We start from the raw sequence: 26,302 nt of genomic DNA on the forward strand, positions 1-26,302 counted from the left end.
ACAGCAGTGTAAAGGGTTTGTTTGTTCAGTTAAAAGTGGGGAGGGCGGGGAATCTCACCCACACACTCAACCTCACTGGCAGTGCCAGGCAGGATGATAAGGCGAGCAGAAGGCAGTTCATGTTGTTTGATCTTCCCAAGTTGGCTCCCAAGCAGGTCCACTGGCCAGGCGATCCGAGCGCAGGGCGTTCTGGGAGGCTCCGCTTGGTGGTCAACCCACTGTGTGTCTGTCCCTCTCTCCTTTTAGGATCAGCCACATGCAGCTTCTGTGTCTCTAGGCCTCAAAGCCCCTCCTATCGTATGAACAGCAACCTTCTCACCAGCACTTCAAGACAACTTTAGGGTCATCAGCTCCTAGAGTCCCAGGCTGTAAGGCCGGAAGGCACAGCCCTGCTCCCCGAGTTTCACCTCCTGCACAACACAGGCCCTAGAAATTCCCCACAAGAATCCCTGTGTCACTGCCGGCCCCATGTGTCTTCACCTTTGGCTGGGTTCTATGGACGAGTTCTGGCTCTTACAGGAGCGGATGGGTTCAGGAGACGGCTCTTATGTGTGACTCCTGGGCAGACTATTTCCCTGCCTTTCCGGAAGGACAGAAAAACCCCACTGGCTCCTTCTTTTTCTTCCAGGCTGCGTTGCCTCTTGCGAAGACTCACCTCAAGGGAGCACAGACACAGCCAGGTGCTCAGGGTGGTGGTCCAACCTGCAGCAGCCGAGGCATGCTCCGGCCTCAGCCAGGAGGAGCAGGCCTTGCCAGAGGAGCCCAAGAAAACCAGAGGCTCCTGGAAGCTCCTATCTGGCCTGAAAAAACTCTGTGTCTGTGGCCAGTGTGGCAGCTCCCTGGCAGAGGCTGAGGAGGAGACAACAGCTTCCTCGCCCACAAGATGGACACACTTCTCCCTGAAGAAGACCAGGAAGATGAAGAACTCAGTGGAGGACCAGGAAGAGCGAGAGGAGGAGAAGCTGCAGGAGAGCCCAGACAACAGCCAGGAAGATCTCACAGGTGAGTCTACAACCCGCCCGGTGACTGGGGAGCATGTGAGGGACACTCCCACCAGTCACTCTACAAGCCTGGAGCGTTAGGGCTTCTCATGGGGCAGCCATGGGCTCCTCAGACGCTGGAATCCAGCGAGTGCCTGATGCTCTGGCAGAGAGGGGCTGGCCCCCTTGCACACCCTCCCTCCCAGCTGTCTCCTGCACCCTCTCGCCTGGTCAGACCTCACCCAAACTCCCAGCCCGCTCCAGCACTCTACCTCCCACGCCCGCCCGCCTGCACCACTGTCCTTATCCCATGCCCTGGCAGCCACCTCCCACTCACTGAACCCCTCATTTTGGCCTCACCCAAAGCCTAGGGAGCACAAAATCTACTATCCCCGGTCAAAAGAGTTAATCTGCCCCATGGGAAGCCTTGACTCTTGCTCCTCTCTTCTCTCCCCTGCTCCCCTTGGGGCTGGAGCGGCAGAGCAGTGAAGTGTTGCAGTGGTGGCCACAGCAGTGGGGGATGTTTTATTGCTTTTGTTGTTTGGAGGGTTTTTCCCTCTCACTTTTTTCTGGTCCCCGACTGATTTTTCTGGGGATCAATGGCCCCCAACCCAGAGAAGTTTCCCCACCCCTGCCATAAATAAAGAGAATATTGAAGCCACTTGTTTTGGACATAAATTCATATTTTAGTTATATAAATTGATGTTTGGTGAACTAACATGATAAAGTTAAAGCTCCTGATTTGGTTACTTCTTTGATTTTCATTAATAAAGTCTCCTTTCTTACCGGTTATACACCCCCCAACCCTCCCCCCATATTATAGCTCCAGTCGTTTAATATGAATAATTGAGTATTTAAGGTTTTTAGAGCGAAGCGAAGGCATTTTGTTCCCCTGGGGGGTGGCTGGTGATCCAGGGAAAGTTGTGCGTTGAGGGGGATGGGTCCAGGGTCAAAACCTTTGAGAACCAATTGCCCTGTGGGGAGTGCGGGACACCTGGTAAAATCCCTCAAATTCAAGCGAGTTGAAGGAAATTAATAAAAATGATGCGGGTTCTTCCCCCTCCCCCCACCCCGTGTGCTGTAAAAACTGCCAGGCCCAGCGGGAGAAAGGGGGTCATGGGGGCCTGGCTAAGGGGGTCCCCTCAGGTACAGGCGTAATCAGGGTGACCACTGAGGGTGACACGGGGGCCACCAGCCACGTGACCTTTCCCCCAGCCTGTTAAAGGGACAGAGCCGCCCTCTGCCCCAGGCCCCACCTCCTCTGTGACCTTGCCCTGCCCTTGCCCCACCGCTTTCTCCATCCGATGGGGCCTGGGGAACTAGTGGGGCAGGGTCCGGGGCTGGCAGCAGGGCCATGGCCCCCCACACTCACTGGCAGCGGCATCCCCAGCTCGGGCCCTTGGCCTCCCTGCCCAGGGTGCTTAGGGGACATGAGCTTCTCTTGCCACCCCATGCAGCACTTGTCAGGGGCTGCAGGTTGGATCGTGAGGGGCTCAGAGAGCAGAAAAGGGATTCGTGCCCGCGCAGGGACGCGACTTCCAGGGAACCTTGCATGGGAGCTGAGGGGCAGCTCCAACCCCTGCACCAGCAGCAGCTGCTGGAGAGGAGGGAACAGCCAGGCTGCCTGCACCATGGCACCAGACAGAGGAGAAGCCGCCCTGCCCTGCCCGGCTCTGGCTTCCCGGCTCCAAACTGCCAGGGGCAGGGAGAGAGGAGGGTGGGTCTGTCCCTGCCACTGTCCTGCACTTCCACTGACGTTCGGGGGCACCATCCCCAGGTCTGCCCAGGGGCTCAGGCGGCTTCTGCTGCACGGTGAGCACTGGGGATTCGGGATCCAGCCCTGCCAATCCCAGCTCCCGTTTGGCTTCAGCCCCTCAACCTCTGCTTTGAGCCCCGAGGGGTTCCCAGGCCTTGGGACTTCAGCCCGTGCTGGGGATCGAGGCTTCAGCCTGGGGGTGCTGGGTATTGAGTGTGGACACCAGCAACTGAGCTTAGATAATGAACAAAACCATTACAAAGGAGCCAGAGGGTCACCCCATCCCACAGCTCAGCAGCTCACAGCTGGGAACTGGGCTGGGCTGGGCCATCACTTCCTGGGGGCTCACAGGCGAAATGAGGCCTGTTCCCGTCACTGCCAGGAAGGGGGCGAGACCGGGGAGAGCAGAACACGCCATGGGAGAGACGCTGCCCCTAGGTTAGAGGAAGCCCAGTGGGGAGAGCACCCAGCTCAGAGTCATGAGAGCGGCGCTCTCTGCTCGGCCCTGCAAGCACCTTGTGTGTGACCCTGGGCAAGTCACGTCAGGGCTCTGGGCCCAGTTCCCTTCCCTGTCGCCCAGGGATACCACATTCAAACCAGTGTTTCCTTCTGCTCCAGGGATGCAGACGGAGCTCTCCGAGACGACGAGGAGCCAGGCAGACCAGAGCGAAGAGGAGGAACCAGCCCCCCAGCCCATCCCATTAGAAAGGAGCAGCTCCCACACGACTATGGTAAAAACTTAAAAAACAACTAGGAGTCGGGTAGCACGTTATAGACTCACAAACCATGTAGATGGGATCATGGGCTTTCGGGGCACAGCCCACTTCTTCAGATGACCAGAGTGTGGGAAGTTCAGAACCAAGAACAAATAAGGGACGGAGCGGAGGAAAAAAATTGAGGGGTAGGGGGGAAGAGGACACTGGGTAGATAAGTCTCAAAGGGAAAGCCGAGCCAGTCTGTAACAGGAAACACTTACAAATGAGGCTTGTGGCTGAGCCAGTGGAAAGCGTCCCCTGCGGGGCGTGTGACTATCTCCCGGAGCCGGTGTCTCAGAGGAGAATGACCTGCCCCCCTCCGGCCCAGGGACCGAAAGGAAACACTCACCCTTGTGACCAGCTCCCCTGAATAAAGCCTTGTAACACGGGGGATTTCTGGGGGCACCGCACCGAGGGGCCAGTCAGGGCACTTTGCTCAGAGACAGGGCTACTGAGAGCCCAGAACAGGGGGTTCTCCAATGCAAGGATCCAAACCAGCCCCAAACGGCACTTCTGTTCCCCACCCTGGCTAGCAAGAAGCCCTGCAAGCAACCCCCTTAGACACTCCTGCCCTCTGGGCCACCAGCCGCACCGCCCCTTCTGCAGCGTCATATGTGCCAGGGCTCGTACTGCCAGCGTTCAGTGTCGTCTGGTCAGGGTTGTCCCGGGGCGCTCCTGACAGGTCCCCTTCTCCGTTGGTGATGACAAACTTTCAGCTGCGTGTGTGGGTGCCTGTGCTCCCGTCATCTAGACGTGAGTTCCCAAACTGCGGGGGCATGCCCTCCTAGGGGGGGGTGAAGAAATTCCAGGGGCGGTACAAGGCGACCCAGCCCCCCATCAATCTCTGCCCCCATAAGTTTTTCTGGTATTGGGGGGATGCATGAGGGTTTCTCAAACATCAAAGAGAGGGCGTGATGCTGAAAAGTTTGGGAACCACTAATCCAGGGTACGTCTACACTACAGCGCTAGTTCGAACTAACTTAGTTCGAATTAGTTAATTCGAACTAAGCTAGTTCGAACTAACGCATCTAGAACTAAAAACTAGTTCGAACTAGCGTTTTGCTAGTTCGAACTAGCAAGTCCACATTGAGTGGACTCTGAACAGGGCTTAAGGATGGCTGGAAGCAGTGCCGGCAGGGCATAAAAGGAGGACTTAGAGCATGGAGATGCTGTCTCAGGCTAGCCGAGGGCTGCGCTTAAAGGGTCCCGACCCCCACCCCGGACAGACAGTTCTAAGGGGTGCCCCGCTTGCAAAGAAGTTCTGGCTTGGATTGCCCGGAGTGCCCACACTCAGCACATCACAGCACTCGGCCATCAGCCCGGCTGCACTTGCCGCAGGCTGCCATCTGGGGAGAGGGGGCAATCGGGGGGCTGCAGGAGAGCTTCCACACCCAGAAGCCCGCAGAGCCAGCCCAGTCCTCCCCATCGGGGGCTCGTACCCCATTCCTCCCTCACCTCCTTCCACTTACCCTTCCCTAGCCCCCCTTCTTATTGATGTACAAAATAAAGATACCGTTTCTTCCAACATTGACTCTGTCTTTATTGAACAAAACTGGGGGAGACTGGGAAAAGGAGGTGGGAGAGGGGAAGAGAAAGGCTGGGGGTATGTCTACACTACCCCGCTAGTTCGAACTAGCGGGGTAATGTATGCATACCGCACTTGCTAATGAAGCCCGGGATTTGAATTTCCCGGGCTTCATTAGCATAAGCGGGGAGCCGCCATTTTTAAATCCCCGCTGCTTCGAACCCCGTGTAGCGCGGCTACACGGGGCTCGAACTAGGTAGTTCGGACTAGGGTCCTATTCCGAACTACCGTTACGCCTCGTAAAACGAGGAGTACCGGTAGTTCGGAATAGGCACCCTAGTCCGAACTACCTAGTTCGAGCCCCGTGTAGCCGCGCTACACGGGGTTCAAAGCAGCGGGGATTTAAAAATGGCGGCTCCCCGCTTATGCTAATGAAGCCCGGGAAATTCAAATCCCGGGCTTCATTAGCAAGTGCGGTATGCATACATTACCCCGCTAGTTCGAACTAGCGGGGTAGTGTAGACATACCCTGGGAGAGGGGAGGGCAACTAACATGATCAGGGGTTGGGAACAGGTCCCAGATGAAGAGAGGTTACAGAGACTGGGACTGTCCAGCTTAGAAAAGAGGAGACGGAGCGGGGACAGGATAGAGGTCTCTAAAAGCAGGGGTTGGGTGGAGAGGGTGCATTGAGAAAAGTTCTTCCTGAGTTCCCATAAAGAAGGACTAGAGGACACCAAAGGAAAGGAATGGGTAGCAGGCTTGAAACTAGTAAGAGAAAGTTGTTGTTCTTGACAAAGCAAATAGTTAACCTGCGGAACTCCTTGCTGCAGGAGGCTGTGAAGGCTAGAACTGGGACAGAGTTGAAAGGGAAGTGAGATCAAGTCATGGAGGTTGGGTCCATGGAGTGGTATTAGCCAGGGGGTAGGAGTGGTGTCCCTGCCCAAAGTTTGTGGAAGGCTGGAGAGGGATGGCACGAGACAAATGGCTTGGTCACTGTCTTCGGTCCATCCCCTCCAGTGTCCCTAGGGTTGGCCGCTGTCGGCAGACAGGCTACTGGGCTAGATGGACCTTTGGTCTGACCCAGGACGGCCATTGTAAGCTCAGGGCTCAGGGTTGGGGGTCTCAGTGGACCCCCTTGATTTTCATGCACACCTGGTCCTGGGTGGCCAGGCTGGCAGCTCTCCTGCCCTAGACGGCCACTTTCCTGTGCCTAGTGCGGAGATCGTGGACGAGGTCCACGATGTCCGCACTAGCCCAGGAAGGTGTCCGCCTCTTGCGGTCCAGGGCAAGCTCCCGGGAGCCGCCAGCCTGGTCCCGGCAAGAGGGGGTGGGCTGGGGGGCATCGGGTGGGTGGCTCTGTGCCGTGCCAGGTGCAGGGTCTGCTGGCTGGGTGCTGGCAGGCTTGCACCTGGCACGGGCACCGTAGCCAGCCCGTGCCCCTTTAAGGGGTCCGGGGCCGGGAGGGGGGCATAGAGTTTCCCTGGTGTTGGCCAGAGTGGCCACCAGGGAAACCTGGGGAGGGCTAGCCTCCCACTAGTTCGAACTAAAGGGCTACACAGCCCTTAGTTCGAACTAGCTAGTTCGAACTAGGCGTTAGTCCTCGTAAAATGAGGTTTACCTAGTTCAAACTAAGCGCTCCGCTAGTTCGATTCAAATTCGAACTAGCGGAGCGCTAGTGTAGCACCTATTAAAGTTAGTTCGAACTAACGTCCGTTAGTTCGAACTAACTTTGTAGTGTAGACATACCCCCAGAGCGGTAGACCCCGTGCACTTGGGTCAACACAGGAGATCTCCAAGAGCCCCCAGAAACGACAGATGCAGGCAAGGTTTGCAATCAGACCAGCAGGTTTATTGTCAAATGCGACGCCCTCACAGTTAGTAGCCCTCACGTCACTTCTTTATGTACCAGGCTGCCACCCTTAAAGGTATTAGGTTGATACCTCCAGACGAACCTACTAGACACAACCAATTACCTTGTACCTGGTGGTTTGATCCAAACATCCCTATCCATAGTGCTGTCATCCCGACCCTGTGCTGAACCTGGGTCGGTAAGTCCCTTGTCTACGGGGAGTGTGCTGGGACCGAGCTGTTTCTGCAGGGAAATGTTGTTACCATCCTCCCGGAATGTTTGCGTGCATGGCCTGTGCCTCCGTCCTCTGCAATATCGGCAGCCCTGTCCTTCCCAAGCTTCTGTCTGCAGGACCTGCCTTTTGCTCACTGCTTAGCTTTGCTTTATGTTAGCAAAGCATTGACGGTTGCTCAGGTCTTAGGCCTCACACTAGGCCTCCACGGTCAGGAAGGTTTATTAATAAAAGAAAGAAAAAAAAGATTGAGCCTAATATTGTTAAAGGACTCAAATTACATTCACCGACTGCAAAGCTCTTTGTGCCGGCGTGTAGGAGATGAAATGAACGGCTGTCTTAGGGCAAGTTTCAGGAATACGTCCTCTCCTAGGCTGGATGTATTTCTGAAGCGCCCTCTGCCTTCCCCACCCGACTGCGTGTGGCGCTACCACCGAACTGGCAGGAATCACGGGCAGGACAGGAAGTAGTTGAGACTGAAGGAGCGAGTCTCCCTGCCGACGACTCTGGGGCCACTTCAGGCTTCAGTTTTTGGCCGAGATCCTTTATAGTGGATTTGCCAGAGTGAAGACAGCAATGAAGACGAAAATGGAGGAACCCTCAGAGCCCCTTTATCCCCCTGCCCATGGGGTGGGAATCCCATTGTTCTCCTGTGAAAGTCTTGGGAAAGTCTGTCCCAAGATGGAGTCTGTCCCATGAGCAAGTCACCGCTCCAGGCCTGACTCAGTTCTTTTTAGGCAGCAGCCATGGCTTGCATGCTGAACATTCACAGCAAAGCTCATCAGCTGTGATTGGCACTACCTGAGGTCAGTGAAGTGCTGCTACTCACTTGACTAGCAACCCTGTCAAGGCTGTTCCCCACTCCGGCAGGATGAATGCAGAAGTTGGGGGCCTGCAATAGCACTCCAAAACCTTGCCTCTACAAGCGCTGGTACAAAAACTTCCCGCCCCAATCCTAATACCCAGATTTTGGGGGATCCACTGCTCACATCGAGTGCTTTGAACCCACAAACAGGGGCGGACACTTGAAACCAACCAGGGGTACCCCAAGCTCTTTTCCCTCAAAGAAGCTTGAAAAAAGAAAAGAGAAAATCAAGCTGCAGTCTCTGGTGGCTGACCCCTCAGTCAGAGGCCTGCAGGTCCACAGAGACAGACCTTCAGGACACAAAAATCAACCAATACCGGTTAATTAGAAAACAGAACAAACTCTTACTGTGAAAACAAAGCTACAGTTGCAAACATAGTAATTTGGCTAGCTGGAAAGAGCCACCATTTGACACAGGTACTCAGGGAAAGTCCCTGGTCTGAAGACTTAGTTAGAAAAGTGGGAGGAAAAAGCACTAAGAAGCTCAGACTTTATTTCCATATCCCCAAACAAGGAAAACAAGAAATCCTGACAGACTAGCTAAACTCTTCCCTGCTTACACATTGTAAGAAGTCGCTTTTTGGACAGCGGAGCGTTTCCTGTCTCCTTTGATACTTGGAAGAAACTGGTCGGTACTTGGAAGAAACTTGGAAGAAAATTCCTACCTGCGTTGTTATTGGCTGACCACCCCATACAGGGCTAGGAACAGGAGACATTAGTTTATGTCTTAGTCACTGGATGTTCCTGTCCTGATTATGAAAGACCCTGTCACGGGGGTTGGCCAAGCCTCCAGCTGAGCTCTCCCAGTAGCCCACGTTTGAAATACAAGCACAGCACCCGGGTGGTAACTTCCAGCACCAACATCACACCTGCCTGTGAGCAGCAGAAGCAGAATCGGCCTGGCACTGGGGACTGGCCCGGAGCCCTCGGCCTGGAGGACCGGGCCGGGTCAGGTCACCACTGAGCACGTCGGCTGAGGGCGAATTGCTCAGAACAAGAGCAAATTAGTCGAAACAATAGTTAAGAATAAAATTGTGAGGCATGTAGAAGAACATAATTTGTGGGACAAATGTCCAATCCCACCTACCCTGAATGGGTCTTCCTCTCTCAGGGAACCAGCCACAAATCCCCAGTCAATTTACACTTTGGATCTACCCACAAGATCGCACTGGGCCAATCCTTTAGAATCTAAAGCACGAGCGTAAGGCTGTGAAGGAGACTACATGACATGCACTGAATCACCAAGTTCTCGACGCAGGCTCTTAGCAGAGATGTTACAAACTGCTATCTTAAAAGTCTCTGGAGTACATCCTATGTCAGGATGGGCCAACGATTTTCGCGGCGCACTGTTCCTCGCAAGGCTGCATCTGGAATTAGTAGCACAATTGAAGGCAAGATGGAGTCTGCCTCATAGCACTTTATATCCATTCCTGGTCTCTTCCAAGCTGGAGCAGGTCAGATGGCCCAGTGACCTGTCCCTGTGTCCCATGTCAGCAGTCATGATATTGGCTGGTTTGCAGACACATTCCTCAGGTGTGTATTAGCCTCTCTGAGAGCCTTATCCCTGGAGACTTGCTAATTAGCATAGTCACTGACTGACCATTTCTGGCCCACTGTTCTTTCTCAGACAGAGAATCTTCCGGCATCAACACAGGTTACATATTTATAAATCCACTTACAAATATCACACAAGAGGATGAATAACACATACACAATCAGTAGAGCACAAGCTTTCATTTGACATCTCACATGGCCTCCTTGGTACAGACTTTGGGACAACCCCTCCCCTCCGCCCTTGGGTGCAACAGTGACCTGTCTGATCCCCTTAAAATCCAGTAACGTGACACCCCCAACACAAAACTGACGCAGGAAGTGATGCCAGTAACATCAGTGAGGGCATCACATGGGTCCCCCCGCCTTAGACAAGGCATCTGCCACAGTATTCTCCTTCCCGTTTATGTGGACTATGTCCGTGTCGTACTCCTGAAGGATCAGACTCCAGTGGAGCAACCTGGAGTTGGTGCCGTTGGCCTTCTGCAGGCAAGCCAGCGAGGCATGGCTGCTCAGCACAGTGAACCTCCTGTTGTCCAGATAGGGTTTGAGCTGCTTGACAGCCCACACGATGGCATAACATTCCTTCTCAATTGTAGCATAATGCTTCTCTGGGGGGCACAGCTTTTTGCTGAGGAAGGTCACGAGGTGCCTTTTGTCACCTACCCCATCCTGTATCAGCACCGCCCCCAGCCCGATGTCGGATGTTGAAATCCGGGCTGGCCAGCACAGGTTCCTTGGCCAAGACATTCTTTGTGCTTTGGAAGCCCTGTTCACGGGCCTCCGACCACACCACCCGGTCCGGCCTCTCCTGCTTTGTTAGGTCTGTGATCGGAGCTATGACGTCTCTGACCCCTCTCACAAACCTCCTGTAGTAGCTGGCCAGGCTCACAAATGACTGGAGCTGCGTTTTCATTTGGGGGATAGGCCAGTTCTTAATGGCCTCCACCCTCAGGGGTTCAGGGCGCACCAACTCACTGCCCACCCTGTGCCCTAGACAGTTACTTCGGCAGCCCCCATCCTGCATTTGGACACCTTGACAATCGGGTTGGCTTCCCCGAGCCGCTGCAGCACCGCCCCTGTGTGACTGAGGTGATCCTGCCAGGAGTTACTAAAGATGGCCAGGTCATCAAAATAAGTGCTGGAATGGGCTCTGCAGGACCTCCGTGATCAGCCCCAGGAAGGTGGCCCTGGAATTCCGCATGCCAAACGGCAGCACCTTGAACTCACACAGGCCCGACTCCACTATGAGCGCAGATTTGTCCCATGCATCAGCATCTAGGGGACTCTGCCAGTACCCCCTAGTCAGGACCAGAGTACTTATAAACACAGTCCCCTCCCCCCAGCGTGTCCATCAGATCTTCTATTCTGAATGTGGGGAAGGGGTCAGGCTGCGTGACAGCATTCAGCTTCCTCTAGTCCATGCAGAGCCTCGTGGTCCTGTCCTTTTTAGGCACCAACACAATAGGGGATGCCCATGGCCAGCATGCTCTCCACAGCCTCCTGAATCTGCCTCTGCATCTCCCCCTTGGCCCCATAGGCTCTGCTAGGCGCTGGGCGAGGCAGGGCCTAGTGAGGATGGAATGCGATGACCTGTCAGCGAGCCCTGGCCTCCTTCACCTTTCGCTCCCTCTCAGCATCTGCCTCCTTCACCTTTCGCTTCACTTCGGCATCCGCCTCCCTCGCCCTTCGACGCACGTCGGCAAGGGCCTTCCCATGTTCCAGCTCTATTCCTTCAATGCCTGCTGCTTTCTAATTTCATCTGCAACAGCATCCCTGGCACCGGGTGGGCACTGCTCCCTTCCCTGCTGGTCATTTCGTATTAGCAAAGACCTCAGTTCCAGCTTGTCTCCAATCACAAATCTTCTAGAGCCTTTCGGTCAAGACTCTCATGTAGTTGCTGACTCATTGCAGCTGCTCTTTAACCAATCAAACTCTCTACACCCAAAAATAAAAATAAATAAAAATTTAGAACCGCTTGAGGGTCAGATCCAAAGCTTAATTGACCAAGATCTGAGGATCCTGCCGACTATACCACTGTGACGGACCAGGCCAGGTTTGTGCACTGCTAAGGGTGTTGGCTCAGGGTGAATTGCTCAACACAAGGACGCTTTACAGCCATAGACCAGAGACCTTCCCAAACAGGTCACAAACCAGTCAGACCGCGCGAAACCCCTCAGACACCACAGTTCCCTCTGTGCCCCAATCAGCCCTGGGCCTAACACACAGGTGAGGAGATCTAGAACCCAATCCCACCTACCCCGAATGGGTCTTTCCAGTCCCAAAGAACCAGCCACAAATCCCCGGTCACTTAGGGGATAAACCTGCCTAGGACAAGGGGCTCTATGGAGGGGGATGCAGGGAATGGAGGAAGTGGGGTGGCCCTTGGGGTCCCTGCCCCGGCTGAGAGGCTCCCATCTCTCCTCAGGCAGAGGGGACCAGGGAAGGGCTGAGAGATGGGAGAACCCTCGGCACCGGGTGAGGCTGCTCCACAAAAGGTCTCAGGTGGCTCCTCCGTGCTCACTAGGCCCTGCCAGCCCCCAGGGAGCGAGTGTCCCAGGGCAGCTGCCCAGTGGAAATGCTCAGTCCCAACAGGCTCTGTCCCTGTTCATTGCAGACCCTCGGGGAGCCGCCTGCCTCAGCCCAGCCCACAGCCCTGCTGCTGGAAGCCTTGAAGGCTCTGACGGCCCCCGCCCTGGAGAGTTTTCAGGAGGCAGAGGAAGCGCCGAGAGCCACCGTGTCCCAGCACAGCGCCCGCAAGGAGCGAGTAAGAGACGCCCGGCGAGGGGCAGGGCGTGTGGAGACAGGGGCTGGGAGAACTGGCTCTGAGGAAACCGGCCCTGGGGCACAGGGTCAGGGTGCGGGGCAGGTCGGCTCAGCCCGTTTCTAGAAGGCTCTGAGCATCAGTCGCTCCCCTGCTCAATTAAGCCCCATCGCCCGCCGGGGAGGCAGGAATTGGACCCGCGAGACACCCGGGAACTGGAGCCCAGAGCGGCTTGTTGACTTCCCAAGGCTGCGCTGGGGGCAGCGGCAGGGTCAGCAAATGACCCCAGGAGAAGGCCTTGTCCAGGGCCCCTAGAACCAACCTGCCTCGTGGGGCGTGCGGCCGCGTTGCTGCAGTTGGCTCTGCTGGGAATCCTCAGCCAGGCAGAGCCCTGGGCCCTTCGCCAGGCAGGTCTCTTGGGGAAAAGACTCGGGGGTCACGTTCCCGACAGGCCTCTCAATGGGGCCTTTTCTCCCTCGGCCCCACGCCGGTGACGCTCCTGCCCTTCCCCCAGCGCCGTCTGCCGGGGGGCGGCCTGGCAGGAGGCCACTCTCGATCAATCCCCCCTCAGCTGTGTGGCTCCCTCCAGATTGGATACGTCGTGGGAAAGATTTTCAGCTGGCTGCGCGACGTCGGGGATCCCAGAGCCAGAGGAGCCGCGCTGGGGACCATCGCCCTGCTGGCTCGCGCCCACCCCCGGGACGTGGTTCCCGCCTGTGTGGCCCACGCGCTGCCATGGGACAGGTAGGGAGAGGCTGTTAGCACCTCAGTCCCTGATTTCCCTTCCCCACTCCTGCCAGGGCAGAGCGCAGGAAGGGCCTGGCCGGAGACAGGGATGGATCCAGCTCCCTGCTGGGCACAGGGCTGCCCCAGCCTCCTAAGAGAAGATGCCCAGGCCCAGCTCCTGAGGGGATGGCTGCTAAGGGAAGGGAATAAATGCAGAGCTTGTGGAAGGAACTCTCCTGCCTCAGCTTCCCTGCCCCCCAGGGTCTCTTTTGAGAGCCCCTTTCCCGCCCCCTTCCCAGCCTCTCCCTGGGGAGGCAGGAGGGGGCCAAGCAGGGAGGCTCTGATTTTGGTTTCTGACCTTGCAGAGGTGCTAGGGAGCTGTGGAAGGCCGTGGGGGAAGAACCACAGCTCCCCCGGCAGGTGCTGCAGCAGCTGCTGGACGCGCTCCGGAAGAGCCACCGGGAGGAGAGGAGCCGCAGCGTGTCTCTGGCTGTAAGTGACACTGGAGCTGTCCCGCAGGGAACTCACCACTACAGGGAGGATGCTGCATCTGTGGGAGGGAAGGGGGCTTCAACCCCTCTTAGTGTGTCCATCCTCCTTTCACTGTTAAAGGGGGCTCACGGGAACAATTTATTTGGGGGTTGGGTTCCCAGAAGCTGTGCCTGAAACTGCACTCTCCTCAGACCCGCAGGGATTCAGTGTCTGTATTGCTCTTGGGTGGATGGGAGGGAGGGCTCCTGTGCCTTTGCTGGGCGAGACCAGGAGATCTGGCCCAGAGGACAGGGTGGTGAGAAACCCCATAGAGCCAAGAGGAAAGTGTCAGTGGCTTTGCCAGCACTCTGGGAAGCACCCCAAGGAGTCCTCTGTCATAGAGGGATAAGGGATCTTTCGGAAAAGGCTTTATTTTCCACAAGATCAGCGTCTAGACTGGCGCTTTTTTCCGACAAAGCTCTGTGCGGAAAAAAAGCGGCAGCCATTTTTATGCTAATGAAACGGGGGAGAGTTAAATCCCCACCTCATTAGCAATTGCGATACGTCTAATTTACATCCCTTTTACGAAAAAGGGATGTAGTCTAGACGTAGCCAAACTGTCTCCCTAACTGAGGACTACATGGTGGCAGAGGAGCCAGGGAAGCCAGACCCGAAGCCGGAGCATCCGAGAGAGTGAAACAAGCAGCACGGCCGGGGTCCCTACAACTGGGTCACGAGGATCGGAACTGACCCGACAGAAGTTCCCATTGACCCAGGTCAAGTAGTTTGGGATCTTGGGGGGATTTCGTGGAAGAGCAAAGGAGCGATCCAACCTTCGGAAGGCCTGGGAGCAAGTGACAGGCACGAGCCAGACAGATGGTCAACCCCAGAGCCGGACCCAGGGATCCCGGTTTCAGATCAGCAAGGACCTTCCTCATGAGCATTAGCCCAGAAGGCACAAGCAGCCCAGTACGACGGGGGAGCGAAAACGAGGACCTGAAACCCGGGATGTGATGGAAAGCCAGTCGCCGGGAGCAACGTGGGGTCTGCACCGACACCGCTTCGACCTCCCGGCATCGCCCCAGCTCCCTGCTGCTTGTGGCGCTGGAGTTACTCAGGCGGCAGAGGGGCAGTGATGCCCCCCCGGTCACGTCTGGCAAGCTGACGGGCGGGGCTAGGCCATGAAGACAGAGAACGGGACATAACGTCACCCGGACTCTTCCGACCTTTCCAGGAAGTTCCCATCTGCGTCCATTCGAGGAACAGGAGACGGTTCAGGGGCCATCACATCTCCCTTCCCCCCAGAGGATCTCACCCTCCTTCCTCATAAGCCGCAAGGAAATGGAAAATGGAAGCAGGATGACAGCCAAAGCCATGGGAGCGGATGGGCAGGTGGGGACAGCTCAGTGACATTTCTGTCTCCTGTCTCCAGGCAATGGACACGCTGTACGAGATCCTTTTCCTCTGGGGATACCGAGAAGCCATCCTGGAAATGTTTCCCCAGCTCCTCCTCGTCTGCGTCAGGCAGGTGCAGTACGTGCTGGACCTGTGCCTGCCAGGGACTTGGAGCGCCCAGAAGACATCCAGCCCGGAGAGATCTAGCCGCCTCAGCCCCTTGAGGTAACGGCGGAAAGGAAGGGGAAGAACAGATTTGTTCTGCTCAGCCCCTGTGGGACCTGCCTGGCCCTCTGCTGTGCGTGTCCCTACAGCCCAGGGGCAGTTCTGGGCAGGTCTGTGTGGAGGGAGCGGTGCTGGGCGCCCGTGTGCGTGTGAGCCACACTTGCTCTTCTGACTCCGACCACAGGCCAGGGGCCACGTCGGCACGTCCCCATGTGCTCCCGGCCGAGGGGTCAGGGCTTTTCTCCGTGCCTGTTGAGCCCGCTGGGCCTCTGTCCCACAAGACCCCACCCCAGGACAGCGTGGCCAGAGCACACACAGAGTGCACAAGACCGGCGGGGGGGCCGTGTCACAGGCAGGCAGGACGAGGAGGGGCCCGTGACGCTGATTCCACTGGGACAACCAGGGAACCACCTGGCTAGAAACTCGATGAGTCTGTGGCATGGCCAGGGCCCGTTGGGCAGGGCCGTGCCCTCACATGGTGCTGGGTCCATCCCGGGGGAGGCCGGCTGCTGCTGACCACGCTGGGTGTCCCAGGCCTTGTGCGGTTTGCGCTGCGTGGGGCTGGGGTTGAGTTCTGACACCCGGACTTTTTATTTCCTCTAGCACCTCCCTGGAGGCCGTGAAGACCCTTTTCTCCATGCCCAGATACTGGAAGGCATTTGCCAGTATCCAGTTGCAGCAGGGCTGGGACATGATGGCCTCCCGCCAGCGCTTCTCCCAAGGGGTGGGCTTGATCGCAAGGTAGAGTCTGGGCAATGGGAGCTCAGTGGGAGACCCTCCTCTGCCCCCGCCGGCCCTCTCAGCCCCGCCATGGGAGAGCGACGCTCTCTCCCCTTGGTAACTCCGGGCATTTTCTCTGTCCTGTTCCAGGGCCATGGTGGAGCACCAGACCCCACAGCTCCCTGCGGTGCTCAGAGAGGCCATCGCCGTCATGCAAAGTCAGGAGGAGCAGCCCCAGAGAAATATCGCCCTGACTTTCTGCACCGAGGTGAGATTCCGGAGCCGCCAGGCACATGTGGGTTTGTGCAGAGCAGCTCAGTCCCGTCCCAGGCAGGCAGGCAGGCACCGGGGCCCATCGCCAGCAGCTCGGCAACGCCACAGCCAGCCGGCTCCTCTGCCCACGTGGATCCTAGTGGGGCCGGGCAGAGTGGTGGGGGGCAGGGTGAGATTGCTCCTTGCTGGATGTGCCTCCGTGGGACCATGTGACAAGAGAAGATGTTTCTCCAGCGCCCTGAGGCCGGGCCTCTCTCCTCGCCTTTGCCTGGGGTTTCATTTTCTTCTGCCACGGCTCGCTCCAGGACACGTTGCGATGCCCAGAGATTCCCCTTTCCCTGGGCTTCATTAGGGGCTTGTGCATTAGTCGCCCCTCTGGGAATGGACCATCTCAAACACCAGCCGCTGGCTCCATTCCCCCAGAGATTTTGTGTGGCAGGAAGTGACCAGCTGGCAAAGATGCTGGCGCACGAACAGACCGAGAGGCAGATTTCTGCTCCTGCAGCTGATGTTGATTTTCTCTTTCCAGTTTCTCCGGAGTCCTTCCATCCTCACCACAGTCACCAGAGCGGAGCTCCAGGAACAGCTGATGGAATGGACCAAAGATCCCAATCCGGAGATACGGAGGCTCTGTCTGCAGGGCCTGGGCAGTATCATCTTCCAGCCAGAGAAGGTGAGGGGCAGGGCTTGCCCAGGTGAGACGTTGCTGCACTGGGAGATAACAGACACATCACTGTTGCAACCCCTGTTCTATGCCGTTACTGAGCAAGCCAGGCGTGAGGTGTCCCTGCTCCCTGGTGCGGGCAGAGCATGGTCGGTGGAGGCAGTGGGGGAGGGGAAGGAGACTCAGGGCGTCGCTCAGGGGAATGGGGGTAGAGTGTCGGCTGACAACAAGCCCAAGCTCGGCAAGGGCAAACGAGTCGGGGGGCGGGGTCAGAGCTCGGGGGGCGGGGCCTGGAGCGGCTCCAGGCAGGCGACAGGGCGACTCTGCCCAAGGGCCAGGGGTGCAAAGCACCTGCCAGAGCGGCAGGAGAACGACTTTCTCCCCCGCTGGGGGCTGGCCGATGGGGGGATGGTCCAGCCCCTGCCCAGGCTCTGTCCCAGGCCAGGCGTGAGCTGCCTTCTGCCTTCCTGCAGGGGCAGTTGTTACGGGCCCAGCTGCCAGGGACCATCGCCATGTTCTGCGCCAGGAACGCATGGACTGTCCTGGAGGCCCTGAAGGACGCGGCAGACGCCATCTACCTGCTCGCCGGGGAGGGGCTTGGCTCCATCTCCCAGGACATGGCAGTCGGCCTGCGCCCGCTCATTGACCACGTAAGGCCGGGACCCCGGAGAAGCACATTCCCCCTCCCCTGATGTCCTGGTATGACCCTGCCCAGCCCCTCCCCGCCCCCCAGGCCAGCCACACAGCACCCAAGGGGGCCCCTGCCACGGGTGGGGAGTCTCCTACTCAGCCCCCTCCCTGGCAGAGCCCTTCTGGGAAATGGGGGCGCCAAGCTCCCAGCCCTGCTGCAGCCTCCCCTCCCACCCTCCTGTGCCCAGCCCCTCCCCGAGCCCCAAGGAGGCAGGCGGGAGCCTCAGGTCCCAGTGCCCCGGGAGGGGAGGCCAGAGCAGCCTCTGTGGCCAGGGACCTGGGCCTTCCCTCTGCCCCCTCAGGCCTTGCTGGGGAAGGAAGCAGGGAAGGGGCAATGGGAGGGGAGGGGAGGGATGGGGAAGAGGGACGGGGACGGAGGGACCCGGGAAGTGCAGCAGGAATGAGGTGAGGATGGAGATTCCTCATAACTTTCCCCTTTCCACCCTTCACCCCCCCCCCATGCTCAGTGGCTCCCCTGCCTGGCACTGCACAGGGGTGGGCTGGGTCTCTCCAGGCCGGGCAGACGGGGGAGAAGAACATGGAGAGATTGGCCCCTCTCTGGACTCCAGGCGGCTGGGGGGCTGGGTGCAGGAAGCTCTCCACACACATTGCACCATGGACCTCTGGGTCTCAGCCCTGGCCAGCGCACAGTGTCTGTGGGGCTGCCTGGTGGTTGCGGCTTCCGAGGGCCAGGGCGGGTCCCGGTCGGGGTGCTGGAGCCGTGTGCGATTTGCGGCCGTCAGGCCCCTGAGCCTGGGACACGGCCTGGCTCTCACGGGCTTCCCCGCCCCGCGTGTCCTTACCAGGAGAGGGGCAATGTCCGCTCAGCCGCCATCTCACTGCTGGGCACCATGCTGGGCGGGGTGAAGGGCCCGGACAGACCCCACGTGCGGCAGGAACTCACCCGCTGCCTGCTCCCGATGCTGCTCCACCTGGCAGACGAGGAGCAGAGAGTGATCCTGGTAAGTGCCCCCTCGGTATGTCCCGGAGAGCAAAGCGCCAGTGTCCCCCGGACCCCACCCCTCTCCAGAGCCCCTGCCCAGCCAGGGCCATTGGGGACGTGCAGGGAGGCCTGAGGGGGGCCCCTTGGCTCTGACTCTCTGGCATCCCGGAGCCCCGGCGCTGCCGTCTCTGCGTAGAAGGGCCGAGCTGTGGAGATCCCGTCTGGCTCTCGCCAGCCAATGCTCAGCCCCGCCCCCCCCCCCCCCCCCGAGCAGCGTCCCCTGCAGAACAAGGGGCAGGAGGCTCCCTAGGCAGGGAGAGCAGGAGCCCAAGGGGCAGGGAGGAGGGGACGCGCCCCAGACGCTCCCTCTCTCAGCGAGGCCCCTCTCGCTCTCCCCTCGTGCTGCAGAGCTGCAAAGCGACGCTCTTCCGCTGCGCCGTGTTCCTCGGCTGGGCCCATCTCAAGAGTCTCTTCTGCAGCCTGGCCTGGGATGGCTCCTCGCGGCTCTTGCCCGGTGTCGGGAAGTGCCTGGTAGGTGAATTCTGTGGGCCCGGGGAGCGGTGACCGGGGAGCTCAGGGAGACCTCTCTACCCCCATCCCGAGTGCCCAGGGGGATTCTCCCCTGCTCGTCACGCAGGGAGCAGAGGCAGCCCCCCCAGAGGGGCTCGGCATTTCCTCAGTTGTTTTCCAATCCCACCCTTTCCACTGCCCCCATCTCCCGAACTTAGCGCTGCCCCTGCCTCCTGCCCGTGGGCTCCTGCCCCTCTGCCTGTGCGCAGGTTGGAAATGCTCTTCCCCAAGGGCCCGACTCCAGACATCTGGGCTCCTACTGGCTCTTGCCCTGGCTTCCCTCTGTGCTTCAGCGACCCTGGCCTGTCAGCTGTAGGTTGATCACTTTGTCTGGTCTGAGCATGTCTCCTGCTCTGCTCCTAGATGAAGAATTACAAGAGGAACTTCCCCAGGTTCCTGTTCCAGGCCTTAGAGTACCTGGAAAGCTCCCAGGCGTCCATCAGACATTCTGCAGCCCTCTTCATCGGTAAGCAAAGCAGCCCCCGGGAGCTGTTCCAGGGCTGTTAGAGTTAATAAAATCTGCACAGGAACAAAAAGGGGTTTCAGGACAAGCATCAGCCAGCACCTCAGGTGCCTGCTGCAACTGCAGCTGTGAAACATGGATGGAACATAGACGAGTTAGTTGAATAAAATATCAGTGCTATTGTGTTTGGGTGTGTGATTTCGTTCCTCCCGTCCCTGGCGTACTGCTGCTCGGTCTGCAGCTTGACCCAGGTAAGGAGTATCACGTGCTCTTTCCTAAATGACTAGAAGTCAAGTTGTCTAAAAGAATTGCACCCGGTGTGCCCTCTGAGACGGCGTGAAATGCTGCTCCGAGCTCTCAATGAACATTACGGGGGAGGGAGAGCTCAGTGCTTCGAGCATTGTCTTACTGAACCCAGGGTTATGAGTCAGTCTTTGAGGGGACCGTTTAGGAATCTGGGGAAAATCTGTCAGGGATGGTGCTTGGTCCTGCTGCGAGGGCAGGGGGCCGGACCTGATGGCGTCTCAAGGTCCCTTTGAATTCCAAAGTTCTCTGTTTTACTGCTCAGATTTGCACTCTTGTTTGACGAAATATGGGAACGATTAAAAAATTCAGTGACGATTAATCGCAGGCTTAACCATGTGCACCTCCCCTTTGAGTTCAATCTCCTTCGCCAATCGGCCTTTCAGTGATTCCTGGGGTCGGATGCTTTCTCCATTGTGTTTTGCATCACACTGAAGGACTGTCTTGAATTTCCCAAGGGCTGTCTTATGGGAATGGCTGACTCTTTAGTAATTTGCAGGGATGACACCGAAACAGTGTGAGCTCCGTTCTATTCCTTGTCTGTGTAGGAGAAACCATCCACCATTACTGTGACCTGTTGTCAAAAAGAGTGACTGCAGCTGGTGTCATCCGCCTGTGTGAAGGTAAGAAAATACCTCTGGGCGTTTGGGCATCTGTGGGCAGTATGAGGCCTGAACACAGATGTCACAGTGTCCCTCTGGGTCTGAGGACAGTGCCGAAGGGAGAAGAGTGGTCTTGCTGGTAGGACATAAGAATGGGAGTCGGGAGCTTTGAGCCACCAGGAGCAACTCTGTGCCTCACCTTCCCCATCCGTGAAATGGGGGTAAGAACAGAAAGGCTCTCAAGGACAGCTGGCCAGAACGGAAAAGGACCCTCACTATGACGAGGCATTAGTAGGAGGAGAAGGATTCTTACCCTGTGTCAGAAAAGTTTGCATTGTCTCCTCCCCAAGGACCTCCACCCAGAGATTGATTCTTAGCTCCTACGGTATCCTGCCAGGCCCCCTGGGAACTCCTTTCCCTGCCACCTCTGGAGCACTGAAGGCGGCACAAATGCACAAAGTGTTCAGTAGAAGTGAGGAGCCTAAACCCTTTCTGAGGATCGGCGCCTGAATGTCAGAGTCACGGTTGTTGTCGTGTTCCCGGGGCAAAGGCCATTGGGAAGCAGAGGTTTCCCAGACATCAGTTACAGCAGCTCTGTGGGGTTTCCAACCTGTTTCCTCTTTGTTTCAGCTTTTCAGCAACAGCCTTTAAAATCGGACAGGGACACGTGGCTCATCCTGAACGAACATCGGCAATGGCTGCAGAAGATTGCGAACCGCGTGTTGGGTGCTTCTTACGACTTGGGAACGGCACCGACACAGAAGGACTCTTCCTCCTGCCACGGTAGGTACCACAGACAGGAGCAGCTCTTTGGAGCAGGGAGGCAGGTTCCGTGGGGCGAGAGGGGCCGTGAGGGGTGGCAGGAGCGACGCGGCATCCTGGAGTCACAGGGGGCCACTCGCCTGGGGGCTGGAGCTGAGGGAAATTGTTCCGACCACGGCTCTGCCCCAAACGACCCCCCTCCCCGCCTTTGGGCTCCATGCGTGATGGCCCAGGCCCCCAGGGAGCCCCCCCCAGCCTTTGGGCTCCATGCGCAATGGCCTAGCCCCCCAGCCACAGCTTCTCTATGGCATCCCCTCCGTCAGCAGCGCACGGAGAGAGGGGGATTCTCCAGCACTCACTTCGGCCATCGCCAGCCCCAGGGGAGCATCGGCCGGGGGAGGGACTGGGCTCTCTCAGGGATGCCGGCTCTCAGGGAAATGGCAAAGGGGGAGGGAAGGGGAACCTGCCCTGGTCCAGATTCTCCCCCTTGACAATTGTGTCCTTCTCATCTGTGCTCCTGCCCTGTCTCCTCTGACAGACACCGGCTGAGCCCACCGCTCCCCGGCCTGGCCGGGAGACCAAGCAGCTGGGACACCACAAGGATCCGGAAGAGGCAGAGCTGCACGTAACGGGGAACCAGCCACGACCGGGACCAGGAGCCGTTCAACCCACAGGCCAGAGGACGCCAAGCCCCTCCCCGGCCCTGCGGCGCGTCCACAAGAACCGAGGATCCGCTCCTGGCCCAGAGACTTGCAGCTGTCGTGGACTTTTGCTTGTTCCCCAACATTTGTCCTGCCTGACACCCCAGGACATGGCTTGTGAGTCACCATCAGACCCACCCATCTCCGGGCCCTTCCCACCGGCCTCTGCCCATCTGGGTGGGTCTCTCTCGTCGTCCGTCTGCCTTCCCACAAACACCAGCGTGGGACCACTCTCCTGGGGGGCACTGGGACTGCGCGCGTTCTGGGGTCCGCGGTGGGGGAGGGGTTGGAGTTGCGCGTTCTGGGGTCCGCGGTGGGGGAGGGGTTGGGGTTGCGCGTTCTGGGGTCCGCGGTGGGGGAGGGGTTGGGGTTGCGCGTTCTGGGGTCCGCGGTGGGGGAGGGGTTGGGGTTGTGTGTTCTGGGGTCCGCGGTGGGGAGGGGTTGGGGTTGCGCGTTCTGGGGTCCGCGGTGGGGGAGGGGTTGGGGTTGCACGAGTTCTGGGGTCCGTGGTGGGGGAGGGGCTGGGGCTGCCCAGCATTCTGGGACTGGGGTGGGAAGCTGAGGCTGCCCGGCTGCTCTGGGGCTTGCGGGGATGCCAGGGCACCGGGCGGCCTGAGGGCTGGTGTGGGAGGGTAGAAATCTGGGGCTGGGCAGCCACCAGTGTGGGGAGGAGAGGCCAGGGCAGGGCAGGGGCAGCAGCCTGGTGGGCTTGGGGGGGCGGAGCCTTGGGAAGAAGGGGCGGGGCTGAGGTTTGCCTTCCCTCGTCAGCCGTTCGCCCGCTGCCCATGCCTCCCACTGCTCTCTGCCAGTCGGGTAGAGGCCCTGGAGAGAGGGGACGTGCCCAGGCACAGAAGTGCTGTGGTCAGGTGCCCCGGCCAGAAGAGACTCCTCTGACCCTCCAAGAAACCCCACAGAGCCCTCTGCCAACTGGGGCGGGTTTCACCCCTCCCCCATCTCAGAAGGCCACGTGGGGAATTCTTGGAGGGGTCTTGGACCCTCTTGTGGTTTTATCCCCGTGGATCTGCCTCGGGAATGGATTTCACCGATTGGTGACGGGTGCGGGGCAGGGACCCATCTGGAAGTGGGGCAGGGGACCCCTCTGAGGACTCCTCTCCCGCCCTCCACCAGTCACTGTGGCCCCTGCCCGTAGGACCAGCGAGGGAGGGGACTGCACCACATGGGGGAAGTGCCGTGGTCTGGGGCCCTGCCTGCAAGAGGGTCCTGTGACCCCTCCAAGGAATCTCTCCACCGTCCCCTCCCTACCAGTGAGGGTCACCCCCTCCCCCCCGCCTCAGGCCAGCTCAGAAGGGAAACGTGCACCAGTCAGAGCAGCCAGTGCCCGACAGCCTAGGCCAGAAGCCTCCATCTCTGGAGCTGAGCAGCCGGCCGGCACCATCGCCCTGGACGCCCCAGCGCAACAGTGCGAGGAAGAGCCCGTCTCGCTCCCTGGACGTCTTTCCAGAACTCAGCGCCTGGCCCTTCGGGCTGCCCCTCTGACTGGTGCACGTTTCCCTTCCGAGCTGGCGTGGGGGGGGGGGTGACCCTCACTGGTAGGGAGGGGACGGTGGAGAGACTTCTTGGAGGGGTCACAGGACCCTATTGCGGGCAGGGCCCCAGACCGTGGCACTTCCCCCATGTGGTGCAGTCCCCTCCCTCGCTGGTCCTACAGGCAGGGGCCACAGTGACTGGTGGAGGGGGGAGAGGAGTCCTCAGAGGGGTCCCGTGACCCACTTCCCAATGGGACACTCTGCCCCCCGTCGGAGGGACAACTCCCAGCCTGGCTGCGTTACACCAGTCTCTGGGGACAGACCCGCAGTCACGGCGCGCTCCGCTTAGACAGGGCTGACTCCCACGCACGACGCCGCAAAGGGGTTAGGGTGGGAGCCAGTTAGGATCCGGCCCATCGGTCAAACCCACTCTTGGGGCGGTGCTACGGGGCCACGTTCCCTCTCAGGTGCAGAATGTCCTTTGTTAGGTGCAGCAGGGGGCACAGGGCAGGGGCAGTGGTTCTTGTTCTGGCTGGGGGGCAGCCTCGGGGGCGCGGCCGGGGATGGAGGATATGCGGCGCGGGGGAATTATCTGAACTCCTGGACTAATAAATGTATCTCTGCTGTAGACCCTGCGTTGCTGTGAATTCCTCGGTCGCGACAAAGATTGTGTTTGATGTTTGTTTGTCTTGTGGGGTTTGTCTTATTGCTGGCCTTGTGCTGTATTGTGTTAAAACACAAATCCCGCGTTAGGCAGAAACGGATTAATAGGCATTGCTGACTGTATCTGCAGAAGCTATCGTCTCAGCAGGGCAGAGGCCCAGCAATGCCAGGCACAGCAGCTCCTGCACTTCTGCCCCAGTGAGGGAGGGGGGCAGATCTCTGCCTGGGGACCCGCCCGGCCTGTCTCCTCAGGAACCTCTCAGCAGCTGTATCCTGCCACAAGCCATGAGCAGCCGTGAGCGTGGGCATCGCAGCCTCTCACCATAGGACAGGCAGCTCCCTCCTGCAGCCCCTGGACAGCTCCCTCCCGGCCTGAGCCACACAAGAACCCAGGCGTCCTGGGCCAGACAGCTGAACATGTGTGTGTGGGGGGTGGGGGGTGACATCTCCCAGCTCATGATCCCCCAGCACTTCACAGACGTTCCTGAAGCCTCCCACGCTGGGCCGTGGGGACTGGAGAGCACCCAGCTACCCCCAGGAACACCCAGTTCCCTTGCACTCTCCAGACCTCAGCTGGCCGCTGCCAGTCCCTCTCTCTAGCCCGTTTCTGGGCAGACTGCAGTCCCTCCTGGCCACTCCTCCCTGGCAATGGTTGCAGACCTGCTACCTCTGCAACCCTGCCTTCAGGCCTTACGGCCTGAGGCTTCCCCGGCCCAAGCCCTCCCAGCCTGCCATGTCTGCTGTCGTACCTCGGTGTTTTGTACCTCGGTACCTTCGGTGGTCTGGACTGTCAGTGTCAGCGTCGTCTGGTCAGGGTCGTCCTGGCGCGCTCCTGACAGGACCTCTACTCCGTCGGTGATGATAAACTCACGGCTGCGTGCGTAACAGTCGGTACTCCCTTTATCTAGCGTGTTAGACCCCGAGCACTTGGGTCAACACAAGAGATCTCTGAGAGGCCCCGGAAACGACAGATGCAGGCAAGGTTTGAAATCAGTCGAGCGGGTTTATTGTCAGATGCGAAGCTCTACCAGTTGGTAACACAGATCAGTACAATGTGACACCACTGGGCACTATGGCCCGCGTTGACACGGTACCAACACCGGGCAGGCCTATTGTCATATATCAGATATTAACAGCACTTAGTCAAAGTTAAGTTACTGTGCACTCTGTAAGTTTAGGCAATGACACCTGCCGTTCAGGCGCCTAGTGCGCCCCCCCCAAGGTCGGCCGGAGAGCACCCTCTGCGGTGTCCTTTTATAGACAGGTACAAACAACTTACATCATTTCTTTACGTACCAGGTTAACACCCTCTGTTGCCTAGTTACCACCCCTCACTGGATGGAAGGGGGGCTCACTTACTATCCTTCATGCTGTCAATCTCGACCCGGTCCTGAACCTAGGTCAGTCTGTGCATTAGTTTTTAGGGAGTTTTTGTACCAAGACATTTCTTATTAAGATGTTCCATTACTCCCCTTTGGCTCACAGTCTGTACCCAGTGCCTCCCTGTGTCCTTCCATGCTCGACCTAACTTACACAATCACACAGTTATCAATAGGGCTTCTTTCTTGGCTCCTGTGTTACTGAACCAAAGTCTTGCTCACTAGATTGCAGGCCTGTTGCTGTTTCCGTGTTGCAGGCCTTAGGCCTGCTGACTCCATATCACTGACCCTCAGCTTACTACATCTGCCTCTCACAGCCCCGCCCACCACGGCTGCCTCTCGCAGATCCACAGACAGACCTTCCAGGACACAGGAATCAAATCCTCACCTTACAAGAAGTGATTTTTGGTATAAAACAGGAGAGAAACGTGATAAAGAGTACTTGTTTCCTTGATGTTACAGAGCAACTGAGGAAACCGAATTAAAACAGAAAAAACCCTCTGGCACAATGCTCATTTTTTCGGGAAGAATGGCTCTTGCGCAGGGGGGGGGCATTTCACATCTACACAGCTCCTTTTTGTGTAAAAGCCTCTCGTGCAACAACTGTTGCTAATTAATTATGCAAATGAAGCGTGGCGATAGTCTACTCTGCGCTTCATTTGCACAAGCTTTTGCGGAAAAAGGTTGCGGTATGGACGTAGCCAAAGAGAGCAGGCAGGGAACCTAAATCCAATTCACATTTCAACCCTCTGTCTCGATTGGTTCTCCTGGCCCCCTGGCTGACACCTTTGCTAGGTACCTGAATTAACCCTTTAATCAGCGGGTGCTGGTCAGCACTCCTCCTGTTCATGACACCTTCCCGTGGCCCCGCCTCCATGTCGTAGAGCTCAGCAGTTTGGCATTGGCCCCTTTCCTCTGGTGCAGCCAGGTGAGGGGAGAGTGGTCGGTTACACTGTCAGAGCCGCCCGAATAGCTATCTAAGGGTTG

The sequence above is a fragment of the Pelodiscus sinensis genome, chromosome 12 (assembly GCF_049634645.1).
Source record: "Pelodiscus sinensis isolate JC-2024 chromosome 12, ASM4963464v1, whole genome shotgun sequence".
Classification (NCBI taxonomy): Eukaryota; Metazoa; Chordata; order Testudines; family Trionychidae; genus Pelodiscus; species Pelodiscus sinensis.